We start from the raw sequence: 14,727 nt of genomic DNA on the forward strand, positions 1-14,727 counted from the left end.
CATACTAGTTATATATATGGGCTTAGACACCTAATCCAATAGTCTCCCACTTGGATAAGTGTAATAACTATAATTGCCAGCATATTCTTCTAAACAGATTAGCAAATTGTAGCTCTCAAAGTTGCTGTCGAACTCTAACCTAGTCAATTACATGTCCTAGATAAGTGATCATATAATCCTCCATTCTGCAAGATATAATGTAGACATGAGACATAGAACACAATAAATCTCATTGTCCAATACTTTATTTCCCGATTCCTGAGTTGTAATCACAAAGAACTATTAATCGAACTCATCAATTTAGTCTTGTTCGGGCCCGAAACTATAAGTCAACACCAAATCATCGAGGGGCCCAAAGATATCGCTTTTTCTCCATAAGGATAAAAAGGAACATATAAAATTTGACTTATATGCTTGTACTATCTACTCATCAAATAATGCACAATAATACATTTTATAAAATCAAATTACTGATGCATTTACATATCATCAATGCACAACCAATTAGTAAACAACAACTCATATATCTCCGTTTAAAGATTATAAGATATTAACATCTCAAAATTACTCCTGATAAATTCCTTGAAGTAATTCTCTGAGTGTGGGTTAATCCAATACTTAAATTCTCTATTTCAAAGTACTCACGAATATTATAGCAATATCATTTCTATGTCTAAAACCCTTTAGACAATCTACAATTCAATTCATGATAGTCTTTATTCACTACTTACTTCCAAAAGTATGATCGACTGTAGATGCTTGAACAATCTAATTATTCAGGAAGTAAAACATGCAAAATGAAACATAAAATAAATAATAGACAAAAGGTAGTAACCAAACTCATAAATAAATCTCCATTACTTTATCACTGAAAGTCAATTACATTTATTTTGTTACAAGTTTCTAAATATTTATCTAACTACTAAAACAAATACCATCCTTCAGACCAATGCTTCTAGCATGTTGAATGTGCTTGACCCTACTCAGACCCTTTGTAAGGGTATCTGTTGGATTCTTTTCTGATGACACCGTCTTCACTATAAGGTGACCTTTTTCTACTCTATGTCTGATAAAATGGTATTTTCCATCGATAAATCTCGATCTGCCATGATCTCTTGTTTCCTTTGTTAAGGCAACCACCCTTTCATTATCACTGAAAATCTTCATTGGTTCCTTGATAGATGGAACAATTCCAAGATTTCCAATGAATTTCTTTAACCTAATTGCCTCATTTGATGCATCGCTCACTGCTATGTACTCTGATTCACAGGTAGAATCAGCCACTGTCTCCTATTTGGAACTTTTCCAAGTTACTGTTCCTCCATTAAAGGTAAAACACCCAGCCAGATTGAGAACATAATTTTTCTATGTCTGTTTGAAAGCTGGTGCCACTATACTTAGTTACTCTTAAGTTATCACTGCCACCAAGCACAAGGACCTAGTCCTTTGTTCTTCGCAGATACTTAAGAATATTCTTAACTGCTATCCAGTGAGCTCGACCTGGATTTCCCTGATAACTACTCACCATGCTCAAAGAGAAAGCCACATCAGGGAGATTACATATCAGAACATACATGATAGATCCAACGGCAGAAGCATATGGAACTCTACTCATTTATGTTATCTCTGCATCAGTACTCGGGCTCTGAGCCTTACTCAGTTTGCTATTACTCTTTATGGACAGTTCTCTTTTGCTAGAATTTTCCATACTAAAAACTTTAGTACCTTATCCAAGTATGTACTTGACTAAGTCCAATCAGCCCTTTACGCATGTCTCTCAAAATCCTTGTCCCTAGAATATAAGCAGCCTCTTCCAGATCCTTCACAGCGAAACAATTTCCAAGCCAAGACTTAACCTCTTGCAAAGTTGGAATGTAGTTTCCTATAAGAAGTATCTAATCAACATATAATACCAGGAAGGTTACCAAACTCCTACTAGCTTTGACATATACACAAGATTCATCTTCAGTTCTAAAGAAACCAAACTATTTGACCTTCTTTTCAAAGCAAATTGTATCTACGAGAAGCTTGTTTCAATCCATAAATTGATTTCTCAAGCTTACACACTCTATATGGATACTTTGCATCCACAAAACCCTCTAGCTAACTCATGTAAGCATCCTCAGCCAACTTTCCATTAAGGAAAGCAGTTTTGACATCAATCTGCCAAATTTCATAGTCATGAAATGTAGCTATGGCCAGCATTATACTAATAGATTTAATCTTGGCCACTGGTGAGAAAGTCTCGTCATAGTCAATCCCTAGGGTTTGAGAAAAGCCTTTTGCAACCAGTCGATCCTTGAAGGTGTGTACCTTTCCATCCATGTTGGTCTTCTTCTTGAGGATCCATTTGCACCCAAATGTCTTACGACCTAGTACTTTGTCAATAATATTCCAAACTTCGTTGTCATACATGGACTTGATCTCATTGTCCATTGCCTCTTTCCACTTGGCTGACTCAGGGCCTGCCATGGCTTCCTTGTGGTTCGTTGGTTCATCCAAATTCACCAGTGCACTGTCACTGATAAATGTATCATCTTCTGTGGTAATATGGAAACCATACAACTCTTTTTGTATTCTAACTCTAGTTGAACGCCTAAGAGATAATGATTCGTCAATCGATTCAACTAGAATTTCTTCCTTAGGTTGAGCCCTAGTGTTATCAGAAGTTCCTTCATCGTTTGACCCTTGAATTTCTTCAATATCAATGGTACTCCCACTGTCCTCTTTGCATATGAGTTATCTCTCTCAAAAGACTCCCCCTTCATGCTACAAAAATGACGTTCTAACTAGGTATGTAGAACAAATATACAAAGGAATTTTGTGGGTAGCCGATGAAAATACATCTCTCACTTCGAAGTTCAAGCTTGTCGTGAGTCTATCGTCTAACGGAAGCTTCACAACCCAAACCTTGATATGTGCTAACGCGCGAAACTTTCCTTTCCACATCTCGTGATATGTTTTGGCAACTTTCTTTATTAGGACAAGATTAAGAATGTGGGTGGCAGTCTCTAAGGCATACCCCCAAAAAGAGAATGGAAGTGAATCTCGACTCATCATGGAACGCCTCCCAACTACACCATTAAGTTGTGGTGTCCTAGGAGGAGTTAATTGTGAAACTATTCCACTTTCCTTGAGGTAACCATGGAACGTAATACTAAGATACTTACCGCCTCTATCGGATCTAAGCATCTTTATTTTCCTGCCTGATTGGTTCTCGACTTCTTATTTGAACTCTTTGAACTTTTCAAAGGTTTCTGACTTATGCTTGATTAAGTAGATATAGCCATACCTGCTATAATCATCAGTAAAAGTCACATAGAATCTATTTGCATCCCTTGTCCTTCACCTCTTTCACAAGAACCAATGAAAGTTGGTTTTGTCATCTTTCCCAATAATCAGGACTTGCATGTGTCATCTGGCCTTAAGTCAAATGAGTCCAACACTCCATCCTTTTGGAGTTGAACCATGCGTTTCTTGTTGATATGTCCAAGACGAAAATGCCACAAGCACGCTTTATTTATACCATTTGACGAATCAATATGAAAAACACTATTTCCTAAATTGTCTACAATCATCACAGTTTCATACACACCGTCAAAAGGTAAAGCTTTAAAATAAAACACACCATTTTAATAAGCAGAAATAGAACCATTCTTATCATAAAAAGAATATCTAAAACCTTGTTTAAATAAGCATGAAATGAAATCATGTTTTGTGTCATCTCTAACGAGTAGCAACAATTTATTAAATCTAAACCTAACCCACTACTAAGCACTAAACTATAAACTCCAATCCTGGTGACAGGTGAAGATCGCCTATTCCCGATGATTAAGTTCATCCTTCCACGCTGCACATGATCACTTCTTCTTAGCCTCTGCAAATCAGAACAAATGTGAAACCCACATCCTGTATCAAGGACCCAAGAATGAGAATATGATGGGTTATTAGATAAGATAGTGTAAATACATGCCGATGTTCGCTTCACCTTGCCATCTGTGATACCGTGCAAGTATTTCGGGCAGCTTCATTTCCAATGCCCCTTGTCATTGCAAAAGAAGCAAGTGGCCTCCTTAGGGTCAGAGAAAAGGGGAGCATCAGAACTGCATTTTCCTTTAGGTCCTGTACCTAACGACCCAGTTTGAGACTTTCCCTTCAAGTTTTTTTGGCAAGACCTTTCCTTTTCTTCCCTTTCCCTTGACCTATGGCCAAAACAGGTGTACTTGTAGGAGATGAAGCAATACCTTTTCCCTTCATCCCCACTTCAGCTGTTTGAAGGAGGTTGTGCAATTGTGAAAAAGTAGTTTCATTGTTTTTGTTCAAATGATAGGTCAATATGAACTGATCATAACAGATTAGCAGAGAGTTCAACACTATGTCGACTGCCAGCTCTTTGTCAAAATTCACATTAAGCTTGATTAGCCTATCCACATATCGTTGCATTTTCGAAACGTGGTTGCTCACAGACTCTCCATCCATCAACTTGCTTGCAATGAGGCACTTTAGCACCACGTACTTTTCTTGATGAGTTCGCTTATGGTATTTCTCCATAAGGTCCTTGTTCATCTCGTACGGCCAGTAATCCTTATAGTTCCTTTGCAATTCTAGAGTCGTTGTCGCCACCATGATGCGCGCAACTTTTGTGGCATCATTATAGTGTTTTCTATAGGTGACCATTTCTTCAGGAGTGACCATTTCTTCGTCGATTTCATCCAAAGGTTTTTGAAGGATGCATTCCTTGTCTTCGAAGCGAAGAACCATTTTGATGTTGCACATCCAGTCGTTGTAGTTGTTGCCATCCACTTGCACCCTCGAATAGATGTTCAGTAGAGAGAAGTTGTTTTTGTTGTTGGAGGAGGGGGAATCAGAAGCATAAATTGGAGTAGACATCTGAAAGAGTAGAAAAGAAAGTTTTAGTTACATAAGAACAATCCTCAATATAATACCCAAAATTATATATCAAGGCTAGGATCCAACTAAATAATTTACAACTTAGAAAAGGGATATCGTAATCTAATTGTAATTTACATAAAGGTAGGTAAATAACGATTTACCAATTTCACCATCGAAAAATGAAATTTAAACGAATTTAGTTTGGAAAATGAAATTCCTAGATCTTTTGAAAATCATTGAACTTTTCAATGACGTGTTTAATCTCGATTATGCTCTTCAATTTGTGACTGGGATACAAAGGATAACAAACAAGATGTGAATAACCATGTAAATTAACTTGGTGCACTCGATGTCATTTACCATCTCATTTTAATGTGCCGATTAGCCACATGCTCTCCATTAATCAATGATAATTTATGAGACACCCATTGCCACTCTTTATTCGTCCCTATTAGTGTGTTGGTTAACCACACACGCTCCACTAACGACTCATAAAGAGTAATGTGTAATTTCATGGGTTAGCATACAATTTCATATTTTTTTCCTAACGTAACTAAGATTGGGGATTTAAAAAAAAATATGTTTAGTTACATTATAATTCATCATACTTTATAATTCACATTATAGGTCGCTTCTTTAAACTCCCCTTATAGATCGGCTTCGTGAATGAGGCGTACTAGCGGTTCGACTAACTTGTCTTATATATATAGTAATATTAGACTTTTAATGATACATATAATATAAGGTTGTATTTTTAAAACTTTCTTAAAAAATACTAGGTTATATTTTAAAATTTTAAAATTAATATTCAACTAATTAAATTAAAATAAACCAATCATGAATTCAAGATAAGGATATCAAATTACTTTCAAAAAAACATTCAGTTTTATACAATAAAAAATATTATTAAAGTAGTTATCCTAATCAATTCATGAGATATCTTTCAAAACAAAATTTGAGGATATGACAGTCCAACACGTCGTGGTAAACAATCACCATGTCGTGTCAGAAAGAAATCACAGGCTAACACGCCTTGGTGGAAGAGCACAACGTCGTGTTTGCGGAACAAAATGACAATTTTTTTTGTTCATTCTTGTTCAATTTCAACCATTGTATCAATTCAATGGAAAACTAAACCTACCTACTGATACCACTGATGGGTATTATGCAAAACATGTTATCCTATATGTGCATGCAACCTTAAAAATTTTGATCTATGTTTTCTCTAATTGAACATACAACTTGAACAACAAAATAGAAAAACCTAGCATACTAGTATATAATCGAAATACACAATTAGAGTTAAAAGATTCATACCTTGAGTGTTATATGGTAATAACAATCCAAATCCTTTAGTTGTTGAAGCCTTGAGAGCAAGCGTCACAAATGTCACACCTCTAGAGGTTCACACCCAACACTAGAAAAGGAGAATGATTGAGAAGGAGCAGAGAAGCTCAAATTTTCGGCTAGGTATTCCAAAGAACAAGTGGCCAAAAATTGTAGGGTTTATGATGTTTATATAGTGCAGTCAGGAAACCCTAGATAAGCCCTAATCCAAGATTATCTTAAATCGGGTAGTTATCCACTTTCTTTTTTATCTACCTAAGACCATCCTAGAAACCCTTAGGCCATAAGAAAATTGTCCAAGGCCTATGGAGGGTTCTAGATTGCCTCTAGCTCAACTATTGACCAATTACACTTTAGTCTCTACACCTTTAATTAATTCCTTTAATCCCAAAATTAATTCCAATTAGTTTCTGATTAAATATTACAATTTCTAATTAATATATTATTTTCATAATATAGTAATAAATCATTTATTTCAATTTATTAATCAAATAATAAATCAACCTCTTTCTTCAAAATCATCATATCTAGTTGCTAGTCTTGAGGGAAACCCAAAAGGACTATGCTATTATCAATTTAGGTACATACAAATTATCGTTATGGGATTAGATACCTAATCCAACAGTTGGCTCTTCCCAAGATGCAGGATTTGTCTACACAGCTACAGAAGCGGTTAGAAAAGGGATTCATTCGACCGAGTAGTTCGCCTTGGCGAGCATCAATCTTGTTTGTGATGAAGAAGGACGGGTCTCATCGTATGTGCATTGACTACCAGGAGCTGAATAAGGTAATGGTGAAGAACTATAATCCACTCCTGAGGATTGATGATCTTTTTGACCATCTTCAGGGTGCATCTTGGTTCTCCAACATTGATTTGCGATCGGGTTATCATCAGATGAGGGTTTGAGATGAGGATGTGAAGAGGACAGCTTTTCGGACACGTTATGGCCATTACGAGTTCTTGGTGATGCCTTTTAGGCTCACCAATTCTCCATTCGTGTTCATGGATCCCATGAACCGCGTGTGTAGGCCGATGCTAGATCGGTGTGCGATTGTATTTATTGATGATATCATGGTTTATTCCAAGACCCAGGAGCAGCCCGAGGAGCACTTGAGGAAAGTGTTGGAGAATTTGAGGAGGGAGAGACTTTTTTGCAAAGTTCTCCAAGTTTGAGTTCTGGCTGTGCCAGGTGCAGTTTCTGGGGCACCTTGTCAACCAGAATGGTATTTTGGTTGATCCGGCCAAAGTCGAGGTCGTGATGTAGTGGGAGGTTCCGAGGTCTTCAGCTGAGATTCGTAGTTTCTTTGTTTGGCGGGTTATTATCGGAGATTTATCTAGGATTTTTCCAAGATAGTTGTTCCTTTGACCCGACTGAAAAAGAAGACGGTTACATTTCGCTGGTGGCCTGAGCACCAGGCAACTTTTGAGACCTTGAGACAACGGTTGTGTGAGGCGCCGATTTTGACCCTGCCGAAGGGTGTTGAGGAATTATTGGTTTATTGTCATGCATCAATCTCTAGTTTGGGAGCAGTATTGATGCAGGGGGGTCACGCGATCGCTTACGCTTCGAGGCAGCTTTAGCCTCATGAGGCGAATTATCCGACGCATGATTCGGAGTTGGGGGATGTGGTTTTCGCCCTCAATATTTGGCGACATTACCTATCTGGGGTCCATAGTAATATTTACACAGATCACATGAGCCTGAGGTGTTTGATGTATCATTCGAATCTGAATATGAGGCAGCTCCGATGGTTTGATGTAGTGACTGATTATGATTATGAGATCCTTTATCACACGGGGAAAACTAATGTGGTGGATGATGCTCTCAGCCGCAAGACGGTCGCGACTCTGATTAGAGACATACATTTGAGGAAGACCTTGATTACTCTGCTATTTGAGCAGATTTATGAGGCTCGATTCGAGGTAATGAAGGAAGAGCACCGAAAAAGTGATTGTGTTGTAGGTTAAATGGCTTCCTTTGATTATGTTAGTCGTGGGTTGTTGACTCTGCATCGACGGTTTTTGTTTCTGTATTGGGGCGGTTTGCATCAACTTCTGATGGAGGAGGTGCACAAATCTAGGTTCTCCATTCATCCCGGGGCGATGAAGATGTATAGGAATCTTCGTCCTAATTATTGGTGGCCCTGCATTAGGCGGGATGCGGCTAGGTATGTGGAGCGGTCTTTTGACTTGTAGGAAAGTCAAGGCCGATCATCATAGGCCTCATGGTAAGATGCAGTCGTTGGAGATTCTCATATGGAAATTAGATGATATTACTATGGATTTCATCACGAATTACCCCGAACTGCGCGTGGAGTGGATTCGATCTGGGTCATCGTATATCGGTTGACCAATAGCGCGCATTTCATTCCGATTCAAAAGAGTATTTCTGTAGAGAAATTGGTTGAGATTTATATCAGGGGGTTGTGGCACGTCATGGGGCGCCAGTTTTAGTGGTTTCTCACAGAGATGTCCGGTTTACTTCCAGGTTTTGGAAGAGGTTTCATGACGAGTTGGGCACTCATCTCCATTTCAACACAACATTCCATCCGTAGACCGATGGTCAGAGAGAGTAGACTATTCAGACCCTAGAAGATATGTTGCGGGCGTGTGTTTTGGATTTTGGTGGGAGTTAGGATACATATCTTACATTAGAAGAATTTTCGTATAACAACAGCTATCACACCGGCATTGATCGACCTCCTTTCGAGATGATCTACGGGAGGAAATGTCGGACCCTAATTTTCTGGGGTGAGGTCAGACAGCAGGTTGTGGGGAGCGCCAAGGTCGTACTCAAGACTATTGAGCTAATTCAGCAGGTTTGGAGCAGGCTCCAGACAGCTCGGAGTCGGCAGAAGATTTATGCTGACAAAAGTCGATCAAATTTAGAGTTACGGGTGGGGAATATGGTTCTCCTGAAGGTGTCATCCGATTTAGGAAGCGAGGCAAGTAGGGCCCCATGTATATTGGTCCTTTTATGGTTTTGAATCAGGGGGACCAGGTTGCTTATCTCTTTGATCTTCCAGATGAGCTCAATTATATTCATAGCACATTCTACGTCTCTCAGCTACGGAAGTGTTTAGTGGATTTTTTCACAGTGGTACCATTATAGGATATTCAGGTGGATGACCGTTTGAATTATATTGAGAGACCGGTGGCGATCCTTGATCGGAAGATGAAAACCTTGACGAACAAGGCTGTGGAGTTGGTGAAGGTGCAATGCCAGCACCGCAAGGATTTTGAGTGGATTTAGGAGCCGGAGGAGGAGATGAGGGAGCACTACCTTAAATTATTCAAAGCAGCAGACTTCGAGGACGAAGTCTGATTCAATTGGGAGACAATTGTAAGACTTGAAGTGGGTATGTTTCCTTTTAGCCTTTTTTATGTTAAATATTGAAATTTGTTCCTTGGGTTTAGTGCGCGAGTCATACCATTGGGTACACTTCGCGTACTAGTTGAGAAGCTAGTACATGGGGCGTACCACATGGTACACTTAGCGTACTAAGGGGGAGATCTGATCGTGGATTCGAGCCTCGTACGTTGGGCGTACGAGTGTTACGCTGGGCATACGAGGGTTTAGTGAAACCCAAATTTTCAATCCTTATCGTTCATTTTGTGTCTTTGAGCTCTTAAGAAGAAATGTTGGTGCTTTATTGCTCATTTTAAAGGGATGGAGGAAGACTGAAGGTTCATTGCTTAGTGTGAAGCTTAGAGATCCAAAATCATCACTCCTTTTGTGAGTCATTTGAGTTATAAATATCTTATCTTGTCAACTTCCCTTATGGATCTTCTTTTGGACTTGTTTTTGGCCATTTTGGTCCCTTTTGGTTGGTCTTAATGTAACTCCCGCAGATTCAAACTAGTCAATTTAGAGACAATAAGCGTTAAAAATGAATTTTTGATAGAATATTATTTAGAATAATAGTCTTAACTAAAGTATAGTATATGTCACAAGAATTTCGTCCATATAAAGAACGCTGAAATCTGACTTATGACGAAGAAGTTATGAAGTTCCTAGATCTTTTGAGATTCATTGAAAGACAAAAAGGACAAGTTTAGATTAGATAAGAGAACCCAAATGAAATATCAATGCTAGGATCCAACTAAATAATTCACAATTCAGAAAATGGATGTCGTAATCTAATTGCAAATTATTTAAAGGTAGGTAAATGATGATTTATCAATTTCACCACGAAAAACAAAATTTAATGAATTAGGTTTTAAATGAAATTCCTAGATCTTTTGAGATTCATTGAACTATTTAATGGCATGTTTAATCTCGATTATGCCCTTTCCATTTGTGACTGGGATACCAAGGATCACAAATAAGGTTTGAATAACCATGCAAATTAGCTTGGCATTCTCGATGTCATTTATCACCAAATTAATGTGTCGGTTAACCACACACGTCCATTAATCAATGATAATTTACGATACACCCATTTCCACCCTTTATTAGTCCATATTAGTGTGTCGTTTAACCACACACGCTCCATTAACGACTTTTATAAAGTGCAATGTGCAATTTCATGGATTAGCATCAAATTCATATTTTCTTAAAGTAACTAAGATTGAGAATTTAATAAAACATTTAGTTACTTTATTTATTCCATTATACTTACCAATGAGAATTAAGTGTCCTATCAAACCCGTTCAGCTAACAACCCTCCACCAATCAAGGGAGCCGTGGGTAAGAATGGATACCCGATGGCGGTTATTTTATAGGCCGCTTCCTTAAACTCCCCTTATAGATCGGCTTCGTGGATGAGGCGTACTAGCGGTTCGACTAACTTGTCTTATTCATATAGTAAATATTAAACTTTTAATTTTACATATATAGTATATGAGTGTATTTTAAACATTTCAAAATACTAGGGGTTTTAAATCTATTTAAAATTTCAAAAATTAAAACAATTTTAATTTAGATTTTAATATTTAAAAACTTTGATTTAATAATTATATATTAATTAAACCTTTAATTAATTTATTAAATAAATTAAAGATAATCAATTAAATTAAACAAATTAATTTAACCTAGTCCCTTATCCCCTAAATCTTGAAAATATGGGAGGGATATATCAAAAAATCTTTAATTATCTACTTAAGAAATTAAGAAGATAATTACCAAAAATAACAACCCTACCCATAACCCTAATTTTCGAAATCATGGCTTGGGGTGGAAGGCAAGGCTTTCAATCCTTGCCTTATTTTCGAAAACCCTAGGGTTAGGAAACCCTAGATCTCAAAATTTAGGAGGCCAAAGGAAAGGGTTAAAAACCCTTAGCAAATTTTCGAAAACCAGGGTTATGAAACCCTAATTTGGGAAAATTATAAGGCCTAGGGTTTAATTGCCATAAACCCTAATTTTTTCAAGTTCAATCAATTGTATCATATGTAATTGAAAACAAAAATCAGGCTCTGATACCATTGATGTGTTTTGAGCATAACAATCCTATGTAACCATAATATATTGGATTTATGTTTTCTCTATTAGACATACAAGCATTTGGCCTTTGACAAAAATTCTAGGGCCTCCCTATAGGTTTTCGTCCAACCCTTCTAGGGTGGTCCAAGATCCCAAAACCACAGCTATTAATTAATTGCTAAACATCCCTTGTACTTTTAATTAATTCATTTAATCCCAAAATTAATTCCAAATTAATTTCTGATTAAATATTAATTAAATAACTTGATTTCTAATTATTATTTTCATAATACATTAATAAATCAAATTTCTATATTACTTTATTATTCCAAATAATAATTTTTTCCTCTTTCGCAATAGGTCATTCTGTCTAGTTGTTAGTATCAAGGCAACCCAAAAGGATCGTGCTACTATCGATTCAAGTACATATCAATTATAGTTATGAGCTTAGATACCTAATCAAACAGAACTGCCAACAAGGTGGAAGTTGGCGAGAAGAGGAAATTTGAGAGATCTTTAAGTTCCAACAAGAACAGCATGTTCTCCAAGTCTGGAGGAGGAGGAGGTGAAGCAAAATGGTGTGAGAAGTGCAAAAAGAAACACTATGGAAAATGTGGCAAGATGGTGACTTGTTTCAAGTGTGGGAAGACTTGGAATTACACCAATGAGTGTACATTCAACAAGAGGGTTTGTTACGGATGTAATGAAGAATGGAATATTTCTAGGGACTGACCGAAGAAAAATGAAGCAGCAAGACCTAATGCGCCACCAAGTCAAATGCAAGAGCATTCTAGATGATCCTTAATGAAGCAGGTGACAATGCAAGGGATCAAGAGTAAGGATATATATATATATATATATATATATATATATATATATATATATATATATATATATATATATATATATATCCAAAGAAGCGAGATATAAAGTAGCCATATAGATAGTGTCATGTGGTGTACCCTAATATAAGAGGCATATTGTAGGGTGAACTTGAATATCTATGTAATCTTTTCAAGAAATAATATAAACCATGATTATGTTATCTGATGTGTTAAGTTGTTGTATGATTTTTCTTGTGTGGTAACTTGGAGAAATACGAGGCAATACTTGGGACGAGTATGAGTAGGTGTGAAAGGTAGTAGAGGCCTATACTACCGGAAGCACAGGACTCGCACTTGGATCGGGGAAAGTCACAAGGTTACCAAGGCACTAGTAATTGATTCCGTCTTATTCATATATGTAGTTACCATCGTTTCGATAATGACTAAGAAGATGAATGGTATTCTGACCCTAGAATTCATATCAAATCGATTCCGGCTAAGATATGCATTCTACGTGGTTTAGAGAACCAAGTTCGATGTAGTATCCGACTTAAGCCATAAAATTGAATTGAAAGATAATTGAAGCGATCAATAGAAGTATCACAATTACCGTGAAAATAAGAAGCTTTTAGCTAGAAGTTTTACATGCTAGAATATGATTATACCACTTTAGAACATGAAGGAAGGTATCTTCCATTTTGGAATTTGACTCTAAAAGACCTGAGTTTAAGCATTGCATCATACGATGAGATTTCATTAGAACATGACTCATCGGTCTGTTACGATAATTGAAGTAAAGAACATATTTTAAGTTAAGTCTATTTAAGAAGGATCAGGAGCCTCCAATAAGGATCGAATTTGTAACTCGAATGTTACGATTGAAAGTCCAAGATAGTACGAAGATTGGGTACAAGATTGAGCACCGCCAATAGTTAAGAAGTCCGCAAGTAAGATACTCACTTCAAAGGACATAGGAGCTACGGTTATTACCTATGATGAATAGATAACATATGGAGTCATTACACAAGCCCTATCTCATTGATGGTTCTGGGACGTAATCATCCTAAGGGGGAGATAACTGTCACGCCTGCAGATTTGGGCTAGTCAATTTAGAGACAATAAACATTAAAAATGACTTTTTGATAGAAGATTATTTAGAATAAATAATCTTAACCAAATTATATTATATGTCACAAGGATTTCATACATATAAAGAACGTTGAAATCCGATTTATGATGAAGAAGTTATGACCCGTCGAAGTTTTGCGACAAAATCAGCACAGCTCCGCGTATCGTAAAAAGTAAATTTTTGATGAAATACTTTTGGCCTTAGTGATCTAAAAAAAGTCGTAGTATACGTTAAACTGAGAACGTATATAACAAGAACATCCAAATCTGACTTCATTTGAGGAAGTTATGATTTTTCTAAGATTTAGCACAGTAGTGCACAACCCGGAAATCGAATTTTAGATCGATCGATTATTAGCCAAAACGACCTAAACAAGAATTGAAGATCCCGTTAATAGGAGCTCAACAATATAAAGAAAGACGAAAATGGACATCGGGTGACAAAGCTATGAATTTTTAATAGACTTTAACTGTGTAAGCCTGTTAAAATATAACTTTAAAAATAAATTCAAAATTAGCCGATGGAATCTAAACGAAAGTTGTAGATCAAATTGTTACATGCGTGTGGATATAAATAACGTCAAAAAGAAGCTCATATGTGAAAGTTATAGAATCTAGAAGATAACTAATGTTTATGATTAACCAACGAGTGATACGTGGCAAGATCTAGGCCACACCTTCCTCCCCACAGCTTGGAATGAGATTGTGACACCTGGACAGAGTACGCCCAGTGTAACTCGAAGTACACCCAACGTACTGCTTTTTTGGCCAATACGCCCAACGTACCAATGCGTACGCGGCTGTTGGCAGCCTATAAATAGAAGGCATTTTCACTCATTTTTCTCACATATTCTCATCCATTTCTCTCCCAAACACCCCTAAACCCTATAAACTTTTCCCTAGCACCTCCTAGGAGTTAGACGCGAGTCCCGGAGCACTAGAAGGCCCCAAGAAGAAGAGCTTTCAGCTCAAAAGTTCTGCCCGCGCAGAGCCTAGTTCCTCGTTAAACCCCTTTGTAAGTGAGTTATGCTTACCCAACTTTAAGTATATAACCTATGTTTAAGTTCATTATCGTTATTATGAACCTATAAACAAGATTTATCAGTGAT

The sequence above is a fragment of the Lactuca sativa genome, chromosome 5 (genome assembly GCF_002870075.4).
Source record: "Lactuca sativa cultivar Salinas chromosome 5, Lsat_Salinas_v11, whole genome shotgun sequence".
Taxonomy (NCBI): domain Eukaryota; kingdom Viridiplantae; phylum Streptophyta; class Magnoliopsida; order Asterales; family Asteraceae; genus Lactuca; species Lactuca sativa.